This window comes from Zeugodacus cucurbitae, chromosome 5 (genome assembly GCF_028554725.1).
Source record: "Zeugodacus cucurbitae isolate PBARC_wt_2022May chromosome 5, idZeuCucr1.2, whole genome shotgun sequence".
Classification (NCBI taxonomy): domain Eukaryota; kingdom Metazoa; phylum Arthropoda; class Insecta; order Diptera; family Tephritidae; genus Zeugodacus; species Zeugodacus cucurbitae.
In genome coordinates, this window is record NC_071670.1 from 50,123,784 (window position 1) to 50,151,449 (window position 27,666).

General features: G+C 34.1%; 1 protein-coding gene and 1 non-coding gene across 3 annotated transcripts in view; one reads left to right on the forward strand and one right to left on the reverse strand.

The window, feature by feature from the left end:
- Nucleotides 1-27,666, reverse strand: part of LOC105217288 (glutamate receptor ionotropic, NMDA 2B) — a 162,403-nt gene that overhangs the window by 67,886 nt on the left and 66,851 nt on the right. Inside the window, exon 1 of one of the 2 annotated variants that reach the window (XM_011192222.3) lies at nt 1,445-2,154. The exons of the other annotated variant lie outside the window; for it this stretch is intronic. The gene's annotated coding sequence lies outside the window, so the exon portion shown is untranslated. Of the gene's footprint in view, nt 1-1,444; nt 2,155-27,666 lie in introns of those variants that run through there. 2 annotated transcript variants of the gene reach the window in all.
- On the forward strand, nt 120-191 carry Trnac-gca (transfer RNA cysteine (anticodon GCA)). The gene has a single exon. It is a non-coding gene; the product is annotated as a tRNA-Cys (tRNA).

Consider the following 27,666-nt stretch of genomic DNA (forward strand, 5'->3'; position numbering starts at 1 on the left):
AAATAAGCACAAACACATAGATACACAATTATGTATAAACAAACAAAAGCGAATGCTTATTGATAGAACGTTTGTCGGCATGCGTAATGCTTTGCTCATGTGACGCACTCATAACATGTGGGGATATAGCTCAGTGGTAGAGCATTCGACTGCAGATCGAGAGGTCCCCGGTTCAAACCCGGGTGTCCCCTGAATTAAATTTTTGTTTTTTTTTTTTTATTTATTTTTAAATAAGGATTTTATGTTGTTATTTAAATTATTATAAAGAAATAAAGCGAATTTTGTTGCTATTGAGAAAACTATATGAATATTTAGCAGAGTAGCCAAATTGAAACAAGATGAAATAAGCAATTATTCACGATTGGGAATGAAATATACAAAATGTGTTTAGAAATAAGAATATAAAAATTTAAAACATAATAAAAAAGTATAAAATATATATGTATGTATAATACTTAGTAAAGTAAATATAAAAATAAGTTTGTAAGTATATTAATACCGTCAAATTATTACCAAAAACCGTTGATATTGCTTAGAATTAGATATTTATCCTTTTTAGACTAGAATATATTAGACCGTAATTGAAAAACAAAAAGAAAAAAATATTACAAATTAAAATAAATAAATATTAAAAAATTTCAAAATATAAATAAAAAATAAAATCACAAAATTAAAAATTAAAAATAAAAAAACCTAGAAATTTAAAATAAAAATAAACTTAAAAAATTGAAAAATTAAAATAATAAAAAATAAAATTTAAAAATATTAAAAACTAAACATCTTAAAAATTAAATAAAACTTCACTTAACCGAAGGTACAAAAAAAAAAAACAAAAAATTCGCCTAAGCGTTTAAGTAAATGAACCTGTCAGATTTTGTAAATGTAAATTTGATCACTTTTTCATTTTGTCCATTTGTATCATTCAATAAAATATAAAAAGAATTTCAAAATGTTTAAAGTATAGATTTAAAATTCCAATAGAAGTACAATTACGTAGAGATCGAACTCAATTAATTTGTTTTTGGAAATACTTAAATAAATATCAAATTATTCCCATAAGCTCTATTAAAAACTCAATTCTTTGGAAATTGCTGAATTATTAATATTTCAAGTGAATAACAAAAACTAACAACGTTCCAAATTATTTAATCGGGCCGAATTCAATTTAAAAATAAATCGAACGTACTTAGGCAAATTTATTACTTTATTCTTAAAAAACCGGATATCTCCTCCAAATTACCTTTTCACCTTATTTATTTAGTTTTAGTATTTATTGATATTTAATGTATTTAAAATTTTCAATAATCGCCTGAGATAAGCCTTTCACTACAATTTAATTCATTCATTCATTTTGGTTTTATAATAATAAACTTGCATAAAATATAATACAATTAAAAAGTAAATAAATAAGATTTAAATAAAATAAAATCGTAATTTGACTCACCCTGCTCTTTATATTACTTGAAATATAAATTACTCAAAACTACTCTCCAATTCCTTTTGCTCCATCGCTAAAAATGGCGTCTGAAGTTTGGCTACTCGTTGCTTTTTCGCTAACAAAATTTTTCACAACTTCTTGATGCTTTTGGTACTAAGATTCAACAAATGTCGGCCATCTTGTGAAGCTGTATAGCAATTAGCTGCAAAGTAATTTTGTGTATTAGCATATGTAATGGGACAATTAAAACACTTATCATACCTTTTTGCTTTTTCGGCGATGCGTATACTCATACTATATATTGTATGAATGTTTAATGCAATAATTATTGTCGCAACCGCAACAAATATTTATTCGATACCCAATAAAATCGTTCACGTTAAAAGAAACACAACTGAACCACGCAGATGCTTAGATGAGACTGAGGAAGTGGAATTACAATGTACGGATATAACGAGTGAATTTCACAGATAATCGGTGGAGGCATTCCTTTGACAAGGAATACTTTTCCAGTAAGATAAAAAATCAGCATACAAGTATGCTACAATTATAAATCTTCATCAATTATATCGTAAAATTAGAGAACGTATTACGCTCTTTGCTTAAATTTTACGATATACTATTTCTTCAATAAGCAATTATTGCATACATTTCGGCGATAATGTTGGAAACCTTTTTGAAAGCACTCTCTCAAATTCTAATGAACTTCTATCCATTTAACTTTGAAAAGATTAGTTATTTTAGTACATCCCACGGAAAGGGAAATTTAACATTAACTTCCTTTCCACCAACAATTAGTCCAACTACATACATATAAATATGTACATGTATGTATGTAAATAGGTAGTACTTCATCTCACATCATGCAATCAACGGTGAGCGTTTGCGGTAGATATGCTAGCGGGTATGTAATGTGACAAATCGTATCTGCTAAGTGCTAATTTTTGTGTGCACAAGCATAGCAGTATATGCAAATGAAAATTTGAAATTAATTGCAATCAGCTGCTATCCAAACGAGTAACGAGTGTTTCTATTTCTGGCACAACATTGTTGTAATGTGATTTTGTTGGAGAGATGGTAGAGAGTGAACACTGATTATAGTACTTTAGTGGACAAGCAGTAACTATTTTTTTTTAATTATTTCAATTAGAGGGTGAGTCAATGAATTGTAAAACTAAATATAATTATAAACATAAGTAAATGTAATGTAAACATAAGTAAATAAAAAACAAAATAAAATAATGTAATAAAAAATAATGTTTAATAATTTTCCAAAATAAAATTATAAAAATAAATAAATAAAAATAAAAATAAAAAGTTAAATTAATATTGAAATTAAATAAAATTAATATTAAAATTAAAATTAATTAAAATTAAAATAAAAAAATAATTTAATAATACATGATAATTTAATAAACTAATTTTTAGTTCATATTAAAATATGTTTGAAGAAATCTTGAAGATTGCCAATGTTTCAACTTTTTTAAAATAATAATATAAAAAGAGATATATGTATCATGGGCAATGAAATTCAAGTTAAAGAAATAGTGTTGCCACCTGTTTATTATTTTTAATTAAAATATAATATGGATTTCAGAGGGAGTTATTCATTAGAAAAGTTGCTGCTTTTAAAATATTTTCTACACGGTTGCCATCTATTTACATAAATAGTAACTTAAGTATTCTAGACATTGTTTTTAAGGATTCAAACATCAACTATTTTGGTATTGGACCAAAACAATTTTAAAGTCATAAGAAAAAAGGAATTTCTAGAGTCTTTGTTTTAATATAATGTTTTTTTGAGGGTCTTACATTGACCCCCTATAGCATCTATCATATCAGCTTGACCGAAAAATCATTGAAATAAGCGGAAAGAGTGGATGATATCCATATTTTTACTTTTTTAAGAACTCACATTCTAAGATTTATATGTATGATTACAAAAACTTAATTTTGAAATTCGAATTGAAATATTTCGATTTCGAAGCTAACTTCGAAAAATTGAGAATTTACTTTTTTATGTTTGTATGTCGCAATCTCTCGAAAAAAATTGAAAGTGAATGCTACACAGTGTAACAAATGGACTTGTTCTATATGAAATTGCGAAGAGATATTTCTGTATATATCTGATGTACTATACATATGTTGTTGTAAATATGTACCTAATTTGACTTTTATCGTAATTTTAACGATAATAATTGTAACCAACAGTAGAGTAGGTCGTGTGTTCAAAATGCTCCCTCTGGTGCAAAATATTGTTGTAATTCTGTACTGTTCCTTCCACATAGTTTTCGCTTTGCCACATTTAATGGCATTTGCTTTCGCACAATGACGCGTGACGTCACTGTCCGTGTCGTTTATTTCAAGAAACCATTAGCAATATTAACATGCCAATGACCGCAAAAAAGTGCTTAGTCACCAAACAGTGTAGGAGCGCTGGACCAACGGACCAATGTCAAATGAGCGAATGTATTCATTGGAAAAGTGAAAATGCAAATAAAATGGGGGAAAGTGAAAATATCACCAAAAAAACTAAAAAAAAAAACAAATAACCACAACCACACTTTACATAGAATTTTATGCGAAAAATTTTGTCCGCACTTCGACTTTGGCGCACTTCTTCGTTTTTACACAATTTTCAATAAATATTTTTTTGGTAATCACAACATGAAATGCGCCATTCAAGCATAAAATATTACAAACATATTTACTGGCTGGCGGCCGTTGGTGCCGACGCATTACCAAAATGATGGACCGCACAAAATGAGTGTTCTTCGGCTTACGTTGCGGTTGCCGTGGCGCAGAGCCTCTGCGAGTGGCCAATATATAGTACATATTAACAGACATTTTCAGCTTGACTGCGACTGAGGTGTATAAAATTTGCACTTGTTGACTTGTGTAACGGGTGCGAAACGGCCTGTGTGGATGTACCGTTGGAATTTAGAGGAGGGAGTGGAGTGGGTAAGTGAGTTATGGCCTTGATTTCGAGTTGGTTGCGCGCAAGTGCTTTTTAGCTTTCGCGCCACATAAAATATCTGCAAACGGCGGCGGCGGCGGCGGCTGTTTTTTGCCTCTCATTAACAAGTCGTTATGCTGACAGCACACGGCAGAGAGCACACAGAGACACAAGAAAGAAAGTTACAGCGCAAAGAGGAGTAAGTTGGCTGCAGGTTGACGCTTCGATACACAAGCAATTATTTGCACATTCGATACATACTTATATACCGAAATGTACGGGTGTGTTCAAATACAAATTTTTAGTGCGCCAAAATTTTCAAGAAATAAATGGAGTTTACAGTAGAAACTCACAGAAACACACACAAGCATAACTACTGATTTGATCAGCACACACTTTGAGCCAATCAAGAGGATGTACAAACAGTGGAAGAAGAAGCAGTGGAGGAAGAAGAAAGAACAAGCAGAAGACAGCACTTGTGCATGAGTTGAGCGCCGCTGAAAGCAGCAAACTTTGATAATAACATTACCAATACTCCACTTCACTCCCAACAGAACTTTCCGCTTTTTTTTCTACTGTCTGCCATCAATGGCGCTTTACACGCGCTTACTTCGCGCACTGCTTTTTCACTCTCGACATTCACTTTCGCCCTCGCCCTCAAATTGCGAACGGATGACCTCAATACCGGTTGCCATTGCTGTGGGCTGCCTGTGCGGCCAGCCAGGCAGTGGGCTAGTGGCTGCCAGTGTTGACGACGTTGCTGCCGCTGCTGCTTTTTAAGTTGTGGTATTTGAGTTTTGGGAAAAGTTTAGCTGGTTATGCTTGAGGTTGTCGTTAACAGCGCATAATATTGCTTTGCGCGACGATGTTAGATAAGATACTAAGTATGACAGCTTCTCTACTTCCACTACTACCACTTCATACTACTCTTTGCCATCGTCGCTTTTACGCTTGCGGCGCATACTTTCGTAAATGTTTTTATAGTAAATCTTATTAAAAACTCGCGCACTTTGTTGAAAAGAAACAGGTGCCTCTCACTGCGGAAGTTGAATATTTGCTTTGCTCGCGAAGAATTCGATCAATTTGTTGTATTCGTTGTATTTGTTGTCTACAAAGTACAAGCGTTCGTTGGCTGTTCGAATAGCTGGCATAAATTCTGTGCAATTTTAACTATTCACCTACAAAAACCTACATTTCTCACTAACAATTCATTGCCTGAAACTTTTGCCAAACAGTGTGATTTGTAAGGTATACAATCAGTGTGTGGAGTATAAAAAAAATCCAGTTCTCCGAAGTAGGAAACCTTTTATATTTAGCGCACACGTGCGTGGCAGTGACTGATTATCTAATAAAATTTTGCTGGAAAATATTTACTCCTACTTGTTTACTATTTTTATTTGAAAATGTATTGTTGTGTTATTACACTGTTTTATATTTCTGAAAGCTTTGCGCCTACTGCGCTATTTTAGCTCTTATGAAAGGAATATTTATTTTGGTTAGGTCTTTCACTTTAACCAAGAAACGAAAAATAATAGAACTGAAGAGCTGCCATTGATTTTAAAGTTTAAACCGACATTAACCAAATAGAGAAAGAGAGCGAGAGCTGCCCAAAAGTCTTCTGTCCACTCTAACAATAACTTCAAAAACTCCCAAGAATATACCATAAGCCAACAGTTATTTAGTAGCCAGGAATATGTTTCGAAAATTCCAAATCATTTCGTGGTAAAACCCCGACCCAGATATGACATATACTATGAAAGAGAATAACTAATAATAAGTTCATATATGATGAACACCAGATTAGATATATTCTTTTTTCAAATGTTTAATTTATATGATGAAGTAGCTACTCAAAAACTCCCACACTTCCATTTGTTGGATTATATTAAGAGTAGAACCAGAAACTAGTTAAACCCGAAATGTGCATATCCCAATAGAAACATGGACAGTATTATGAATGTTAGTTATATAGCTTTTGATTCATCAATCAATCGAAAAATTTAGCTATTACTTTTCAATTTGCTGTACAGTTTTTCAGATATATCAAAGAAGGGCTAATGGTTAAAATAAATAATAGCTTTGAATAACAGACATGCTGAAAAGTTCGTATCGTTTCTATGAATGGGTACCAACTGAACCTGGGGCCTAACCTTCAAAAGACACGTGTATAAATATCAGGATCTGATAATTGGTTGGGGAGATAGTATTTTGAGTATTATTGTTAGTTTTAATTAAAAAGGGGAGGACTGGTTAATGAGTATTATCCGGGTTTCGGAACAGTTGAAACGACCATACGTAAGTGGTTTGCTATATTCCGTAAATGCCAAAAAGGTCTATTACGGACGAAATCATTCTATTAAAAAGTCCATCAAATGAATATAATATTTCTCTAAAATGATAGAATTAGCTGATGCTTAAATATATAAAAGGATCACGTTGGGTAATACGTTTATAAAAATGTTTATAACCGAAAATTCTGTGTGAAATGGGTGCAGTGCGAGTTCACTGAAGACTAAAGATCAAAATGAATGGTTGAGTCTGATAAATTTACAAAGCTGCGACTATCATACGGCGTTGGAAAGCTTGAAGAATGAAAGCGTGGAAAAGACCCCATTTGATGAATAAGAAAGTATATTCATCAGGACAATGTACACTGTCACAGGTCAATGAAAAATTATTACAAAATTACATTAATTGGATTTCGAATTTCCCACACACATCCACTGTATTTTCTAGAACCGAATTTTTTATGTTCTCAGGCTTCAAGATATCAAGATATTTGTTGAAAAGAAATGAGCCTTATTTTGAAGCAAAATATATTTGTACTATGAAAATATTATCGAAAACCTGAAAGTTTGTCTTAATCGGTGTTTCGCTCTCAGCGGATATAATGTTGAATAAAAAAATCGAATTTTACGAAAAATTGTGTTTTTCTATAAAATAATAACGAACTTTTCAGCTTGTCTGTTATACAAAGATAGGTGCTTGGCAGAGCTTACTTACTAAACACAATTATATTTACTTTTTATCACTTACTATTTTTTTGGATCACATATATTTGTATATAATTTTACATACCTGTAAAGAAAGAAAGTAAATAATAATTAGTTACATATATATTTCTTTAACGAGATTGTATATAAATATTATATATACATATAATCTTATGGAAATATAAAATAGCAACAATTGTTATAATAATAATAATAAACGTTGTCTATAAAGCAATTTTTCTATTCTGCATTAGGTCGATTCTTTAAATCCATTTTTAAACAAATAAATATAACTTGAATTGTGGAGAATGTACAAATCTTGCGTTTGTTGGACTAAAGCCACGCAATGTGAATTTAACCATTTTTATAAAAATCTATGCAATTTCAAGACAGATTTTGGCATTACAGTCGTATGTCTTTTAAAACCTTTGATTTGTTGTAACACAAAATGAAAACTAGATTGACAAAACAAAGAACAGAAAAAGGTCACTTCAATAGTTTTCATCATCGTAATCGTCTCACCGTTCAGCAGTCCAAAGACTTACAGTAGTGAAATCTAAAAAATCTCTTGATGCTTCAAAGGTTATACATTCTAGAATTATGAAATTAGTTGCTTCGTTGATAATTTTCCTCCAAACTAGTCGAAGAATAAGGAAAATCATTGAAGCCCAGTCACTATAATATTTGAGCATTGCAAACTTGATTATTTGACGAGGTTTCCACCGCTTTGAATACTCAGTAATATTTCTCCTTCGATGACCATAATTAATATGGTTTTAAAACCGTAAAATTCAAACGCGATAAATTGACTGTTGTTTAATATCGATGAGGTGTGTTTTCAATGCATTGAAGAAAACTTAAATAGTCATAGGATGTCGATTTCACACTCACTTGATTGACAACTGAGGCAAAGTATTGCCACAAATTCTCATGAAAATGGAAAGATAGTTGTTTAAATGAGTTTGATTCTGACGTAATGACAGTCGTACGTAATACAGAAACGTCATCTATAAGCAAACATCATACGCCCTAGAGTTGAATTATGACACATCTTTACAATGCCCCCAAATTTTGACAACCATAATGACAGAATTATGACACTGCTTAAGGGGCTAAGTGGGTTTCTGGTTTTGGAAAAAGGTAATTTTTACAAATGTTTTAATTATATGTACACTTATATGTTTCATTTAAGGGGATACATGGGTTTTGTTGGATAAAAAAGGCCTATTTTCAATATTTTTATACTCTCACAACAAAAGTTGCTAAAGAGAGTATTATAGTTTAACTTGAGTAAAAATTAAGATATCTTGACGAAACTTGGCACCAATATTCTTTGGCACCATAAGACGATCAAGTTCGAAAATGGGCAGAATCGGACCATTGCCACGCCCACAAAATGGCGAAAACCAAAAACACATAAAGTGTCATAACTAAGCCATAAATGAAGATATAAAAGTAAAATTAGGAATAAAGGATCGCACTAGGAAGGGCATATTTGGATGTAATTTTTTTGGGGAAATGGGCGTGGTCCCCGTACACAAATCGGGTATTTGTATTTAACTCGCAAACCAATAAAGCTATATAAACCAAACTTTCTGCAGTCGGTTCTCTTACATACCCCATCACACACCATGAAAATAGTTGAAATCGGATAATAACCACGCCCACCTCCCATACAAAGGTTAGGTTGAAAATTACTGAAAGTGGGTTAACTAACTAACGAAAAACGTCAGAAACACTAAATTTTGCAGAGGAAATAGCAAAAGGGAGCTGTACTCAGATTTTTTTTACAAAATGGAAAATGGGCGTGGCATCCCCTACTTATGGGTCCAAAACCATATCTCAGGAACTACTCGACCGATTCGAATGATATTTTCTAGACACCCTGATAACACGGACAAAAAATGGGCGAAATCGGTTCACAACCACTACTACTTTCCTTATAACTCAATTTTGAATTCCATCTGATTCCTTCACTTTATAATGTAAACATAAGGAACCAATGAAGATAACGGAATAAAACTTTACACAATTAGTACATATCATCTCTGGCTTCACTTGTGAAAAAATTGTCGAAAACGGACCATAACTTTTCAAGGCCCCAGATATCGAACATGTTGAACTCAGCGCCTAAGGATAAATTTTAACCGAAAATATGGGTAAATCTCTCAGATATCTCAATTTAATTCAGAGGAAATTGTTTTCTTCTAATAGTGTGTCTCTGTTCCAAAAATTATTAAAATCGGGTCATAACATTTCCAAATACCTCATTGTAGGTTTTTCAAAAGTATCTTCTCCTAGCTCCCATATACCTAATTATAGGTTTTTCAAAAATACGGTGAGCTTTATTCCGCATATATGTATTGGTTAAATTTCTTCAATAAATTGCGAGAGTATAAAATGTTCGGTTGCACCCGAACTTAGCATTTCCTTACTTGATTTAAAATGATTTATTTAGTTAAAATTTTTATACCCTGAACAGGGTATATTAAGTTTGTCACGAAGTTTGTAACACCCAGAAGGAAGCGTCGAAGGCCCTATAAAGTATATATATAAATGATCAGGATATTGAACTGAGTCGATTTAGCCATGTCCGTCTGTTTGTCTGTCTATATATACGAACTAGTCCTTCAGTTTTAAGATATCGTGTGGATATTATGCAGATGTTCAATTGTCGGAAATGCCGATATCGGACCACTATATCATATAGCTGCCATACAAACTGAACGATCGGAATCAAGGGCTTGTATGGAAAACTTCCGCATTTTACTACATATCTTCACGAAATTTGGTGTAAGTTATTGTTCATAGAAATAATTTAATCTCCGAAAAAATTCGGATCGGTTCACTATAGCATATAGCTGCCATACAAACCGAACGATCGGAATCAATAGCTTTTATGGAAAATTTTCGCATTTGACGTGGTATCTTCACGAAATTTGACATTGATTACTGCTTAAGATAATAATATAATCTCCGATGAAATTGTTCAGATCGGTTAACTATATAATCTTAATGTTTCTTCAATAAGCCAAAAAAATTTCGATAGTACATGAATAAATCTATTTAACGAAAGAAACAAATAAATCTTAAAATTTAAATTTTTGATAGTTGGTTAAGGTTAGGGTAATTACTTCATTAATACAGTCACTTGTCATATAAGACCAAGAAGAAAAATTGAAATTATTTAATATTCCTTTCCTTAAGAAATTCATACGGCAGAACTTCTAGTAATTGTATAAGTCCAATAATGAAAATAAACTCCATACATAATTTCCAAAATAAATTTCATGCTATTACACTCCACTCAATACTGCTCTTCCACATGTTTGCGGTGTCGTATGAGTAACTTAATGTTCAACTGTTAAGCAAGTTCCTAATTTAATTGCTTATTTCATATTTACGAGATTAAAATTGTTTGCTTAATATGTGCATATTTGTTTATTGAGTACGTCTGTAGTTAAAGTGCATGCCATCAATTTAATCGACAGCACTAGGACATTTGTGCAATAGACCGAATTGATTGACAGTTGAGCAAACTGTAATTTTCAAAAAAGTATATTTGATTACCAAAAAGTATTGACATATGAATATATGTTTTTAAATTGCCAACAATTTATTTGATAACTACTAAATTGCCAAATATTTCAACGCAAAGTTTCGACAAAGCAATGCGTTTGAGTTGAGTTCGAACGAAATTGCTGCTACACGACACTCAGGCATACAAACGGAGATATTCATATGTATATATACTACAGAAGTCATTGCAAGTATTTGGCGCCAGATTTTATTTCGTATATATATTAGCAGAATATAGCTTGCTTATTCGCTCTACATTTGTGGCTATATTAGCCATTGCGTGTTGTTATATTTATCGTTTGGAATTGTAAATATTGAACGTGGTGTTAATACATTTGAGATTGAAATTGAGATTTAGCGTTAGCTGTGAATAAGCGTTTGTCTGCTTGTGTATATTATAGTAGCTTGTAGGTTAGCTTATAGAATTCACACGCCTCAAGGGCGCATTGTGTGCGCTAGTTGGCAATTGCATGCCTGCACGTTCGTTCGTACGTTCGGTCAGTTGGGTGAGACTTAAAAGCCCATGGCATTTCGGGTCACTCACTTGCGTGCTGAGGTCAGCTGAAATCTTCGACTCGTGGGCATAACGTAAATTCGATACGATTGTAGAAAGAAATACTCATTAAAGTGCTTCATTTGTTATTGTTATTTGCTTTATTTAGCAGCGGATTCGCACATACAAACATTTTGTGGCAAATATTTGATTTGCGTCATTCGCTCACTTTTGTTCGTGAAAATCGAAAATGCCACGTGCATGTTTACAGCCACGAAGGTTTCATTAATATTAATAGTAGTTGCCCCGTTCGCTTAGTTGATTAAAATTCGTGAATTATGAAGAGATGCTTAGGACTAACGGCAGAATTGTGGTAAATTGTGTTAAGATATTTATTTGTTTAATTTTGAACCGATCAAGTAATAAAAATTCGCATCTTATTTCGGAATCTATAAGAATCTGATATAATCCCATCATATAAATGTTAATATCCGAATGGTTGTAAATATCACTGGTTTAATTGAAGAGATTGACTGATTTTTGTACATCGGGTCCGTAGTGTAATTTCATATATACATCGGCCAATTAGGGAAATATGAAATTAGGCTAAGATGGTTGCCTTAAATTACTAAAACTGATTTAATTTGACTAATAGGTTTTTCTAGTTCCCAAACCAGAAATAAAAAGACTTTGTACAATAATACTATGAATCGAATCAATAAATCCAAGATTTTGATGAAATTTCAAGAAATTGTCGAGTTTTCTACACAGAGTGCACAGACTCGATTTGCTATCCCATGGGTGGAACTGGAGTTATGACCAAATTGACTTTTTTCATGTAATTGCAAGATTTCCCAGCATTTGTAGAAGTGAGCGTATCTAGAATTTTATGTTGTTGCTGTTGTACCGGCAAAAAAAATTCACAAATAATTTGTAGATGTGCTGCCAAGTTCATAGTGCTTGAAAGGATAAAAATCCGACTGCGTTTCAGTTACCTAAACCCGACTGTCGTGGAAACGATCTAGAATGTAATCAATATTTTCTGTAGTTAGATCTAACCTTCGAAAAAAACGTGTATAAATTTCAGAGCTGCTAGAAGTAAGCTCGTATTTTTGAAAGAAGTGGATAGGAAGACCGAAAAATGAGGAAACACACTTAGACTGCTGAGGACGGTCCTTTATGATGCCAAAACAATTTACGAATTACTTAAATTAGCATAGAACCTATCACATTTCTGTAGCGGTTTTTAACCTCTATATCCGCTAATTCGCGTAGATGCACAAAAAAGTGAAATCGAAGAAACTTTTGCCTAGATCTCGAAAAAGACGGGACATTCCAAAAGAAAACGTAGGGAAGATTCAACCTCATCCTCCTCCAAGCAGTTTCGGCAGCTAGTATCCAGTAATATTTTTACTTTGACCGCATGAATCCCGATGGGGAATTGGCAAGTTAGAACTCCTATGACCAGGGAATGATTGACCTTAATTATGGCGAAGTGTTCCCTTGACCTCTTGCAATTTATATTGGACCAAAAGGATCTGGCGACAGAATAAGTCCTAGTGACTGTCAAGCACTTTGTCAGATCAGCTGAGACCCATTCATCCAGAAGCAAATTACAGGAGGATAGTGGTGCTCCTACTTGCTCTCACTTCACTGTAGGTGAGATCGACATGCCAAGCCTAGCAAGCTCAGCAGCTTTGCAATTTCCTGTGAGTCCGCTGTGGCCTGGCACCCAAACTGGTCTAATTGCGTAGTGATCCGACGCAACTGATAGTGAGGACTGGTATTCTTTCACCTGCCTTTAGAATTTAGAATAAATCATCAACAGTAACTATTTCAAAAACGGTACGATGTGATGAAGAAGAAAGAAATCAAAGCACAGTAACCCAAAGGAATGAAAATTCCCCCAATATATTCCCAGATCAGGTCCCCAACGACTTTTTTTCGTATCAGATCTCTAGAAAATTTAACTGGCATGAAATTAAGTGAATTTGAAAAGGAAATCGACAAGATTTAGACCTATTTCGAAGTAGAAGACAAACATATTACTGTTCTTGTTGAAAAGTTGGAAGCTTGCTATAATCTTACTAATGCTATTTAGGGCAACTGAGTTCAGTCAGTCAAAATCAAATCTTGCCTAAAATATTATAACTGTAAAGACCAATCGAGTGAAGCAAATAAATCAACCAAAAATTTGACTCACTGTATTTCATTGCATTTAATCTAATTAAAAAGTGAGCACCCTTATCGACTTAAACCACAAGTATTTACAACAATTACCAAATAAATAACAGGTATACAATTTTGGCAATTTCCAACTCAATGGTGATAATTAATTTGAACTCGAAAAATGTATGCCTGGCCTCAATAACTTCAACACACGCAAACAACTGTTCTAATTGCATACTTATGAGTGGCACCGCAAGCGGCAGGCAGCAGTTGCCAGCTCCCAAAAGCCTGACAAGGCAAGGCAAGGCAGCTGGCAGCAATTTTGCCAAACAACCAACACACTTAACAAGTGTTTGCCGAGAGTTTTCGTTTTCGTTTTCGTAAGAAACTTAGAACTTGAAATTATTTACTTGAGAATTAAATAAATTTTGCAATGCAACTGACTGACGAGCCACAATGAGAGCGGGCAAATGAATGAGTGTGTGCTGAGTGCAAGAAACTTTCAGCCGCACTTTCGGCAAACTTCATAAGAGTTCGCAGCCACAGCTCAACTCAAGTGACCTCATTCGTACTATAGCTGTTTGGCATACGCAATAACGGTATACATGTGTCTGTACATTTGTATTTGATATTGGTAAGAGTTTCGGGCGTCAGTCGGGTGTCTTAGTTCCAAACTGAAGTGGGAGTTGCAGAGAGTGTAGTGGGCGTATATATTACTTTTGGTTGCTGGACTGACCGAATTTAATTCAATCACTTTTCACTTTCACGCAATTTCGAACATTTAGACGACGACGAGTAACGATGGTAAACGAAAGAATGTAATTTTCAAAGTCATTATTTAATTAGAAAATTACGAAAAGTGTCTCGTGGATTAAATTAGCAAACACACACACACACACATACACACAAACCGAAATACAGTTGTGTCTCGTGACATGCTACGGTTTAACCGTTGTTGGCTTACTATATCAAAAGCGTTCGCACGCGAAATCGCTTTTTCCCAACAGAAGTGGATTTTGCTGTTTCTGTTCAGTTGACACTGACGCTGCTGGCTGCCAACTCAATCTCTTCTGTGCGCTCGCATTGTCAACCTTAATTAATTTCTTCAAACTTTGGCCTTACTCCTACCACACACACACACACATACTCATCTGTACATATGTATGTATGCCTGTATTGTACACGCAATTTAGAAATCTAAAGTTAGCAGCTCATTAACAGAAAAAAAATCAAAATAATCTAATAATAATAAATAAGAAGTCTACTGTCTTACTTCTGTTCTGCAACTTCGCTTAAGCGCTGAGGCGATTAAAGTATCAATTAAGTCTATAGAAGAAGCAAAAACAAAAACACAAATGTGCCTAATTTCGAGGCAAGGCTGCCGCAAGACATACAGACTGTCTTCCACGTGACAACTTTGAAGTGAAAAATCTTGTAAAATCTTTTTTGGTGTTTCTTTTCGATTTAATTAATCTGTACATTTGTAGTAAGCTGAACTTTGTCGCCGTGCTAAAAGAAAACAAAAAGATTGGAGCAAGGGCTAAGTTCCGACGGATACGCTAACAAATGCTAGAAATATAAAAAAGTATGCAATATAAGTACTAAGTGGACTGAAAATACCGTAAATATGGTATAAGGAGAGGTAGTGAAAGAAAGAGACCAATGTCACCAAATTATGTTACCGAACATGTTTATATTGATCAAAGCCTTTATAATGTTCCGAGATATCCATTTGAAAAGTACTTTTTAACACTTTTACAAAAAAGGGCAGAAAAGAGCTGAAGCCAGATTACACAAGTAAGGAAAGGCTAAGTTCGGCTGACATTTTATACTCTCGCAATTTATTGATGTAATTTCATTAAGATAACACAAAATTTGAGCCATATATTCGGCATAAAGTCCAATAGAATAACGAAAATCATCATATATACATATATAGTATATGAGGGCTGAGGTAATTCCTGAACTGAACATTTATATCATGGAAAAGATGAAATCATGAAAAAAAAGACACAGCTGTTAGTGTTTAAGAAATTTACTTTAAATTTAACACTTTCGACCCCAACGTTGCCTGTGAGCAATTTGATGATTTAAAGCAAAAGCTGTGTTCAATGTTTTAACTTGATTTAAGTGGCTACTTATAGGTTAATATATTAAGAATGAAAATCAAAACATATAACAACATTCTTTACCGTTATTCTTATAGTTTTTTTTAACATAGTGCATTAACGTCGTTGATAATTTGTGAACGGAAATTTGCAAGCGTTTGTTAGAATCGATCCAATTATTATAATAATTTAATTTAATGAAAAAATGAGTATGCATTATTATTCGAAATTTATTATAGCATTTTTTCATGAATTCCAATCTTCGCTTTATGATTTTTGTATACCATCATGCCCCAATGTTACTCACAAGCAATCTTCTGTAGCGCCCATAATAAAAGGCGTGGCAACGTGAAAATTTGTTCGTAATCTCCTTTTGGCATTCTTTTATGGTCCCAATGGATAAAAAATATTTAGAACCACAGGAAAAAAGTCGGAGACGAAAGGGTTAATACGCTAATGTTATAGTTATGAAAATTCACTTTCATATGACACCAAGTTTATCAAAATCGGGGTCATGACTAAACAAGGGTTGTGGTGCACCACACTGAAGGTTAACGTAACCGGGAATGAGGCAACCGGAACCGGGTATGGGGTAACCGGATATGATATTACCTAAACCGGAAATGGGGTGGCCGGATAAGAGCATCCGGAACCGGATATGAGTCAACTGGAACTAGATGTGGGATAACCGATGGACCCAGATATAAGGATGATGTTTCCGGAGACGATGTTACCGAAACCGGAAATTGGGTGACCAGAAATGGAGTACCAAGAACGGATGTGGGATAAAAATGTTACCGGATCCGGAATTGTGGTTACCCGATATGTGTATCCGGAACCGGAAATGTGGTAACCGAATATGGGCATCCGGAATCGGATATGAGTCCACTGGAACTAGATATGGGATACCCGATGGAACCAGATATGAAAATGATGTTTCTGGAAATGGATGTTCGATATAGAGCGCACGTCAAAATCAGCGTCAGCTTTAGGGGTTAACATAAATGTTTCCTGTTTTTGGAAGAGTTCCATTTGTATCATATCCGCTTCCGTTATGAGACTTCCGTTTCCTGTAATCGATATCCATATTTGTGTAATGCATTATTCTGCTATCTCGTTTCCATCCATGTCATCAGGGTGTCTAGAAAGTATTATGTACCGAATTTCAGTGGGCTTTATTGCGAATATATGGGTGTAAATTGTCAGTAGCTTAAGATACACGTTTATTTAATCGCGGAGTGAACGAATCTATGACTTCCTTATACTTCCATATAATTATTACTCAGTTTCCATCAATTTATTTCTGAGCCATATTTGGTTTTTTTTTAATCTTCGACTACTCTTGTTTGTTGTTTCGGCAAACATTTTAACTTCAAAGCTTTGAATGAGCTTACAATAAATAGATCATTCTATCAGTAATAATACAATAAACCGCGATCCTCCTCGGTTCACCTAATTCATATTGTACTTATCTATACATTTTATATTTCCTTTACTTCAATAAACTATTATGCCAAAGACACCCCTATATTGTTAGGTTAAGTTTAAAATTTTTACTTTGGCAAGGTTTCGGGGGTTGTACGACGAATTTAACTCGAGCTAGCTATAATACTCTGGGTTCAGCTGAAAACTGCTATCTCTGAAAGGTTAATACAAGTGCAGATGGATTAATGGATTTCATATAAAAACTGTCTCATAACCTGGCGTATTCAGGCCGAACCTGTTAATTTGATAATTTGTTAGTTGATACTTCGTTAAAGCACTTAACTGTGAATATACTTTTTGCTCTATTATAGTGATGGGGTAAATTTTGAAATAAAAATAAAATAAAATAAAATAAAACAAAAAAATTAACTGGCTTGTTAGACTATTACTTCGTTATTCGGTAGAACGATACTTTGTTAATTTTACAAAAATAAAATACACTCAACAAACTACCGAATAACGACTGAATACCCCTAATATTTTACCGAAAAATATTTGCTGGTAAAGTAAAATTTTAAGACCAACAGTTGTAATATCGTTTAATTTAAAAATGAAAATTACCAAAACAAAAAGATTTCGATCAGTTCTATTGCATCTGCTGATAGAAAAAAAGTTTTAACAATATTATTATTTTATTTATAAATAATTAAAATTCTCAAAAAAAAAAAAATTAAAATTTTTTTACATTCTTAATTTTCAATCTGGCAGATAGGTTTTGTTATAGCCTAAGGCAGTAGTAATAAGGATAGCGTTAACTTTTGATCGACATTGAGTTTTTTTAACAACTCAGATTAAGTGACGAACAAACGGAAATTTTAATTAAAAGCACTTCACAATGTGGTTTAATCTCTTACTTTTTTGTTTTGCAATCAGTTATGTAATTATGTGGCCACTAAAACGGTAAATTAAAACCCATTATAATTGTTGTATTGTAATTAATATGAGCAAGTACAGCAGTAAATGAAAAACAAAAATATTAATAAAATGCTGGCACATTTTCTTTACACAAATTTTTCAACTTTCTTTGTTTGAAAAAGAGAGGCTTTCCCTTCTTTTTGATTATAAACAAACTTTGGTTTTCAATTAATTTCCCTGCACTGTTTATGACATTAATTTTTATAAAGCCAGACAACAAAGCCAAGGAAGGAATTGAATATTTGGGGCACAAAAACTGCTTATGTATGTGTGTATGTGTGCAGCTGTCAATATAGCAATTACTTTTATATCTCGAAATAATTGGCACAACCATAACTCACTGTTGTGGACAGTTGTTAATTCATTGTTTGAAAAATTACAGCGGATTTGTTTGTTTATTGGAAAAATATTTGCCTTTAAATTGGTACATAACAATGAATTGAGCCATCAGCGACGCCGCCGCCGCGGCAAATACGAATTACACTCTATTGTTTCATTGTCATCATTGTCATCATTGTGTGTGCTTTGTGTTTATTTTCCTGCTTATTTTTATGCCACCATAATCACCATTGACAAATAGCGCGCAGGAATCTATAAATGATATTGGCAGTTTTTTATATTCTTTTATCATTTGTTCTTCCAACACACACACACACACACTCTCCTACTACGAACATAGTAAGAAACCACAGTTTGTAATGAAAAGGCCATCAAAAGCATTGACAAACAATTCGCACTTGATGACAATAAATGACGGAGTAAAAGCAAAGTAAGTCATACGAACAAAATGTTCTCTGATTCTCAGGACCTAACTGAGTTGAGTGGGTGTGGGATGGCGGAAAGACTGGCGCACAGTGAAGCCATCTAAATTATTGGTGTCATTGATTTTCATTGATTTGCGGTTTCCGCTTAAATGCGAAGTAAAGTGCGTGTGCATAAGTAAACAGAGAGTGAATGAAAGACGCGCACAATCATACATATACTAATGTACGAAGGCAATACATTAATAATGTCCATATAGTGAATAATATAATAATAGAGATATGAAGATATACTTGTATCAGTATATATGTATTAAATTAATGGAAAAGGATGTGCTTTAAATGCCTTTATTTCAGATATAGCAGCTCTAATTGATTACGGAATTTGATAGCCTTTATTGAGCAGCCTCTGACAAAGAAAGTATGATCTCTATAATATCTATATTATAATAAATGCGATAAAGGAAAAAAATAACAAGTAAGGAAGGGCTAAGTTCGGGTGTAACCGAACATTTTATACTCCCGCAATTTATTTATTTAACTTTATTTTTATTATATAATACACAATTTGACCCACATATTCGTCATATATATTGCATAAAGTCCATTGAAAGTTGGAAACCATAATATTAGGTTAGAAGCACCGATTTTTAGAATGGGGCTGCCACACTATTAACATAGTATTTGTGCAAAGTTCTGCACCGATATCTTCACTAGTACTTACTTTATATATTGTAAAGTGAACGATTAAGGTCGTCTTCAAAGTTCTGGTATATAGGAAGTAGGCGTGGTTGTGAAGCGATTTGGCCTATTTTCACAACATATCATTGGGATGTAAGGAAACCAAACCAAGTTTCATTGAAATCAGTCGAGTAGTTTCTGAGATATGGTTTTTGACCCATAAGTGGGCGACGCCACGCCCATTTTCCATTTTGCAAAAAGATCTGAGTGCAGCTCTCATCTGCCATTGCTTGTGTGAAATTTAGTGTTCCTGACGTTTTTCCTTAATGAGTTAACCCACTTTTAGTAATTTTCAACCTAACTTTTGTATGGGAGGTGGGCGTGGTTATAATCCGCTTTCTTTCATTTTGGGACTGTATTAGGAAGTGGCTAAAAAAAACGACTGCAGAAAGTTTGGTTTATGTTATGGTTTGCGAGATATGAAAAAAAACCGATTTGGGGCGGGGTCACGCCCACTTCCCCAAAAAAATTACATCCAAATATGCCCCTTCATAGTGCGATCCTTCATACCAAATTTTATTTCCATAGCTTTATTTATGGCTTAGTTATGGAACTTTATGTGTTTTCGGTTTTCGCCATTTTGTGGGCGTGGCAGTGGTCCGATTTTGCTCATTTTCGAAAGCAACCTTCCTATGGTGCCAAGAAATAAGTGTCCCAAGTTTCATCAAGATATCTTAATTTTTACTCAAGTTACAGCTTGCACAGACGGACGGACGGACGGACAGACAGACAGACATTCGGATTTGAACTCCACTCTTCACCCTGATCACTTTGGTATATATAACCCTATATCTAACTCGTTTAGTTTTGGGTGTTACAAACAACCGTTATGTGAACAAAACTATAATACTCTCTTTAGCAACATTTGTTTCGAGAGTATAAAAAAAGATGTATTGTTATAAAGCAAGCTGCAGCAGCTGTTAAATTCTGTCGAATCGAACAAACAACTGGTATAAATTCAATAAAATGGTAAAATCAATTGGAGATCACAGAAAGCAAGCGGTTATGGCCCTTTGATGAGGTATTTACATACTCAATTGTATTGATATGAACTCAGTAAATTAGTTGTTGTTATCTCATGCAATTCTTTTGAAAAACTTGGTGACATTTAATTAAAGGCGGCCATCTTAAAATACAATTTATTTTAAGAACTCATAATTGCTTTTAAGTCATCTGTAAAACAGATATTATAAGATATTTGATGGGATGGATCTGATTTGATGATCTTCTCATAGCAGTACATGACTCTTCCCCTAAACTATCGCAATAATATTTCACTTAATAGAGTTGGTAATCCCAAACTTAAAGGGTTTCTAATTAAAATAGAGTTTTTAGATGGAAAGTGTAATTTTATGTGCAAGAGAATGTAAAATTTTACTCACTGCTCTCTTTTAGGGGTTAAAAATAAAATAAATATTTATGACAAGGCCTTCTTTACAGCCTGTTCTCCAGGGAGACACATTCGCCAGATTTTGACTTTGAGTGTGTATATCATGTTTCTGATCTATTTACTGGTCTGTAAGTCCTACACCTTACTGCAACATATAAATTTTTAGCAAATTTCAATTGATTTCAATCTACTCAAAATATAAGTGCGTACTCTCTCTGAAATGTAAATTTATCTATCAATTCAATCTTATTAAGATATTTTCAGTTTTAAACCGATTGGTTAGCAAATCGCTCTCGACTTTACTGGTCCCGACGAAAGTTGTGCGGTGCTTTCGACTTGAGTTGATTAGAACAGTTTTCCACGTTTAAGCTTTTAGTTATTATAAATATTGATTTGTCAAACAACAATTCAGGAATGATATGATTCGAGGGAATGCTTAATTAATGTTAACCTCAAATTAAAGTTTGTTTCAGGAGTAGTTCTGTGGACAAAGTCGGAGCTTTAAAGCTTCATTGAGCTTAAATCTGAATGACTCTCTCTGTATTAAGGGGTTGCGTCTAGTTAGAATTTGAAAAAATAAGATTTTTTATTTAATTTTCGTTAAGTACATGTTTTCAAGTAAAAACTTCGAAAATTTTAAGTCAATCCGACGGAGATTTTTGAAGCTACGCGCATAATTGTAACCACGCGTCAGAGCATTTGTAGTAGTATGCCGGACTTTAACCTTGTTTTTCTCAAAACTGTGTTTTGAAAGTCGGTGACTAAGATTTCTCGAAAATGGTTGAACCTCAGTCAGAAGTCTCAAAGTTTTATACTGGCTTCAGAACTATATTTTCTAGCACTTAGTGACGTTTTTTTCTTACCGATAAAAATTATTTTTATACTCTCGCAACAAATGTTGCTAAAGAGAGTATTATAGTTTTGTTCACATAACGGTTGTTTGTAATACCCAAAACTAAACGAGTTAGATATAAGGTTATATATACCAAAGTGATCAGGGTGAAGAGTGGAGTTCAAATCCGAATGTCTGTCTGTCCGTCCGTCCGTCCGTCCGTCTGTGCAAGCTGTAACTTGAGTAAAAATTAAGATATCTTAATGAAACTTGGAAGACGTATTTCTTTGCACCATAAGAAGGTTAAGTTCGAAAATGGGCGTAATCGGACCACTGCCACGCCCACAAAATGGCGAAAACCGAAAACACATAAAGTGCCATAACTAAGCCATAAATAAAGCTATGGAAATAAAATTTGGTATGAAGAATCGCACTATGAAGGGGCATATTTGGATGTAATTTTTTTGGGGAAGTGGGCGTGACCCCGCCCCCAAATTGGTTTTTTGTATATATCACGCAAACCAATAAAGCTATATAAACCAAACTTTCTGCAGTCATTTCCTTATACAGTTCAAAAATGACAGAAATCGGATAATAACCACGCCCACCTCCCATACAAAGGTTAGGTTGAAAATTACTAAAAGTGGGTTAACTCACTAACCAAAAACGTCAGAAACACTAAATTTCACTAAAGAAATGGCAGATGAAAGCTGCACTCAGATTTTTTTACAAAATGGAAAATGGGCGTGGTGTCGCCCACTTATGGGTCAAAAACCATAACTCAGGAACTATTCGACCGATTTCAATGAAACTTGGTTTGTAATAGTTTCCTTACATCCCAATGATATGTTGTGAAAATAGGCCAAATCGCTTCACAACAGCGCCTACTTCCTATATACCAGAACTTTGAAGACTATCTGAATCGCTTACTTTACAATATATAAAGTAAGCACTAGTGAAGATATCGGTGCAGAGCTTTGCACAAATACTATGTTTATAGTGTGGCAGCCCCATTCTAAAATTCGCCGAAATCGGACCATAGGTTTTTAAGGCCCCATATATCGAACACAGGACCTCGGTGCTTCTAACCTAATATTATGGTTTCCAACTTTCAATGGACTTTATACAATATATATGACGAATATGTGGGTCAAATTGTGTATTATTAATATAAATAAAGTTAAATAAATAAATTGCGAGAGTATAAAATGTTCGGTTAAACCCGAACTTAGCCCTGCCTTACTTGTTTTATATGCAATTTAAGGCCAAAATTATACCAAAAAATTGAATTGTAAAAGTAGCCATTTTCGTTTTAATTACAAGATTATACATTGCTTAAACGAAATCCGTTTAATTTTTTCATTTCAAATCATCCACTTCACAGATATAGTGGTCACTGCAAAACGCTTTTTTTGGGAGGGGTTACTGGAGATCTGCTGTAGCAGCTTAAAAAACTAATATTTTTACAAATTCATAGAATAGTAAATTTCGAAGTTTTCTCAGGGATAATGTTTGAAAAACCCTTAGCTAGCAATGAAATATTGTCATCATTTAGTATGAAATTGATAACCAAACGCAAAAATGTTATAAATGAGGTTGAAATCAGGGCACTGGTGAGTGGATGAATCTGTATAAAAAATGAGGGTTCTTTTCGAACGCTTCTTCATGGTTTTGTAGAACTTTTAGTTTATATTTAACAGAATCGCAAGAGAATATGCTGATCATCAAATCCTTTCTGATAAAGTCATAAGGACGACAAAGATTCTTGGATCAGTAAATAAAAGAAATTGCGATGTTAAAGGTGATAAAATTGATACTACCCATACAAATGTTAACTCCCCATAAAATCTTGAATTCAGCTAAGCTTCAGCACATCTTACATGCCTTAAGCGTGTAACAGGTTTATGTGAAACTGAAATGACGCCATATTGCTGATGGCTCGGACACATATAAATTTATCGGCCGCTACATGTGTCATGAAGCAAGCATAATCTGTGGCGGCGCCAAGCCGATGATGTAGCGATAAATTACAAAACAAATCTTTATTACCACAAATTATTGAAGGCGTACGACTCAATAAACACTACTAAAACACACACACACAAACATGCATATATGCATACGCAAATACTCCGAAGAAGGAATAAATAAATAATTATGTGTTGATATTTACATATGTATATAGAGAGCAGAGAATTATTAATTTTTGAGGTTTTACTAGTGACCCATAAGTACAGAAACATATAGACTTTTGTATAAATAAATACAAGAGTGGCCCTCATATGGTTTAATATATTCGATTATTTTTGCATTTGTGTTATGCTGGTGTGTGCGTGTGTTGTTCTTTCGTGTCTCAGAGCGTCTGTGTGTGTGTACTTTGTGCGTGAGTGACATCTCTTTTTGACTTACATGTAAGTCGACTGGAAATATCCATAAATCAGAAGATATTCAGACCTTTTGTTTATTTATGGCTTTGTACCGTTCGTCAAGCAATAACAACAACAACAACAACAAGAAACGCATATCAGCGCGTTCTGCATGTGTGCAAATGACTGCAAGGTCAAAGTGAAGTTGCCACATGCCACATGCCATTTGGCGTGAGATTATACGGGTGAAACGCACACAGACACTCACATATAAATACACGCATGTGTACCGTTATTTTGCTACAAGCATTTCCGTTCGCCAAAACTGTTTGCCACCGAATATCAACAAAGATTTTTATTTTCTCTACTTCATTAATTCAGTTCCAAGTAGAAAAGGCATATACATATGATTGGCAGGCTTCGTGGTGGCGAAATGACAGTCAACACAGGGTGTTGAAGGTGTTGCGTATACGTGGCGTATACGTGGCGTATACGTTAATAAAATATTCGTTATTAATGTCAGTGCTGCTATGACTTATTTATCACGTAATATATTATTCGTTCACATAGCATTGCTTATTTTATTTTACTGGGAGATTGCATTGCTACACATAGTGTACGAGGTGTGTTCAAAAAATAACGGGAATTTTTGATTTTTGAAAAAAAAAATTTCATTCGTGTATATTAATGCTGTCGCCTACAAAATAGTCACCATTCGTTATCATGTAGTTATGCCAGCGTTTTTTCCAATCGTCGAAACATTTTTTAAACTCAGAATTTTTGGGATAACCTTTGGTTCTTTCGGCGATTACTCGTATGCTTGTAAAATGACGGCCCTTTTAGGGACTCTCTGGAGACTAGGACATCGTTAGCAGTACTGCATTTGGCCAGGAATTCACGAACAAGCAACGAAGTGTGAGTTTTTAACGAACGAAAATCGCCAAGCTCATAAAAACTCGTCTAAACTTAATGTCTGCTACAGACAAAGTAAGCAATGAATATGACTGAAAATTTTATCATACTTCATGGGCATCATAATAAAAAAAAATATTGACAATTGAAAATTTTGAAAATTCCCGTTATTTTTTGAACACACCTCGTACTATGTAATTTGAGTCAACCAGCTGGTCGTTTGTATATATGTGTATGTAAATATTATATACATTCGTATATGCATGTATATGCATGTCTGTGCCTGTAACCAGCAAAACATGAAACATGAGCTGAGCTATTCGCCACAGCAATAATGACAGCAGAGACATTCCATTGCTCAAATTTTTGTTATTCATACTTTATGCTTGGCACTCAAATCCCACACAACAACCAGCAACAACAACAACAACGCATTTCGATTTGTACGCAAAGCTGATGGCTTTGATGATGATGTTGCCAAATTGTTAAACGAAATGCCACCATTACAGCAGTCATTTTCATATTCGTATGTGTTGTCATGATTTGCTAGGCGAGCAAAAGGGTGTAAATTTGCTAGAAGCGCACACGAATACACATACAAACAATGTGTGAGAGAGAAATATGTGTGGTAACGGTTTATTACACAGTAATATTAGCATTTCTATATAGTCTATACTCGCACTGACACTGCTTGTAATATACAAACTCGCTACAGCAGCTGCAGCAAATGTGGCATGAATGGCGGAATAGCGCATTTTTCATTACTCAGCAGCGAGGCGTGCAAAATTTGAATTTGTGTTGTTGTTTTTGTTGCAGCTGCTTTATGATTCTTGTCAATGCGCCATCCAGCGGTGTGCAAGCCATAATGGCTATTATTGTTGAGAGTTACAAAGCAAAATTTACTTGTACTTGGCGAATTTAAAGTATGTTAATAACGTTGCATACTTCGCGGGGAAATACCTGCATTCAGTCGCTGCGTGTGTAATACTTATTTGCTTTAATTGAATCTATAGGCATTTATGCGGAATTTATTGGGATCTATAAATCACTACAGTGCCATGTGCGTGAGTTGGGTGGTTGAGAGATTGAGGTTCATGAGTGAAAATGAGCACATAAAATTGCAAGGTCATATAGGTCGGATTTTGTTAATTTTCGCAAAGTATTTATGTGGATATATTGGATTGGGTTTAAAAAGTAGAGGAATATGCTACAGAAGTGGTATTTTAGTGTGGTATGCAATTTTAATTTTAATGTAACTATAATAAAGGGTCTTTCAATAGAGTAACTACAAAAGTAGACCAATAGGGACACCTTTAAGAGCGCTACGTCCAATTTATGGTCGTTCTCATTTCTGGGTGAATGATCAAGACCGGCACGTTACCGTGAATGCGAATCGTTACCGCTCAATGATAACCGATTTGGTCCGAATTGCATGATATCTATTTGGACAATATGTGGTTCCAAGAGGACGGCGCCACAAGCCACACAGCGAATGTCACAATCAATTTATTGAAAACCAAACCGCCTCGGTCGTGCGATTTGACGCTGTTAGACTATTTCCTGTGGGGCTACGTCAAGTCTATGATCTATGCCAACAATCCAGCGACGATTGATGAGCTTCGTACGAATATCGTGCCTGAAATTGTAGCAGTATCAGCCGATTTATGTTTGAAAACCGTCGAAAATTGCGTTCAGCGTTTGGACTTCTGCAAGCGTGCCCGTGGTGGCCATGCAAAAGAAATCGAGTACCATACATAATGGCATCGAATGTACTTTCACAGGAATAAAGAATTTCATTGATATCATAAGCGCTTTTGTAGTGCTGTTATTGAAAAACCCTCTAATATAGTCCTTAAAAATAGTTTTTTTAGTCTAACCATATCTATTTGCTAACATCAAATAATATCCCAGTTACTTATAAATCCTGCTGACATCGATAAACATAAAACAAACCATAATCGGCTCTGCCTTCTGTAAATTAACTGAGATGGGTTGTCAGCACGCCAACATACCGCTATTGACAGTTGTAACATTAGCATGCAGACAACTTCGCATTTAATGAATATAACGGTATTAATATAAAGCAGCGATTTAACAAATAACCAACTCATACGATAGTTACTTTTGAAATAGCAAATAGTGAACCTTTTTCAATTATGAACCAATTGACATTGGTTTTCGTTCAATTTCAGAGATGCATAGACGTATAATAAAACATTTCTTATGTAAACACAAAAAACACAATAGGGTTAAATTTTTATATAAGAATTATAAAAACTCGTTTTGAGTTTGTGAGTTTAAGGTTGAACACTAGAGTTTGCAATGAATACCTGACTCCCTTTTCGTTTCTAATAAAACATGTATGTATCTGAGTCAATCGAAATATTTCACTGTACAACACTCGGCTGGGTATTAGACCACGATTGTGTCCTAAGTAAAAAAATGTCAAGGTTATTTGTCATTGTTATAAGGGGTCCAGTATTTTTCGTTATATAATTTTTTTTCCAAGATCAAAAATTGATCCTTCC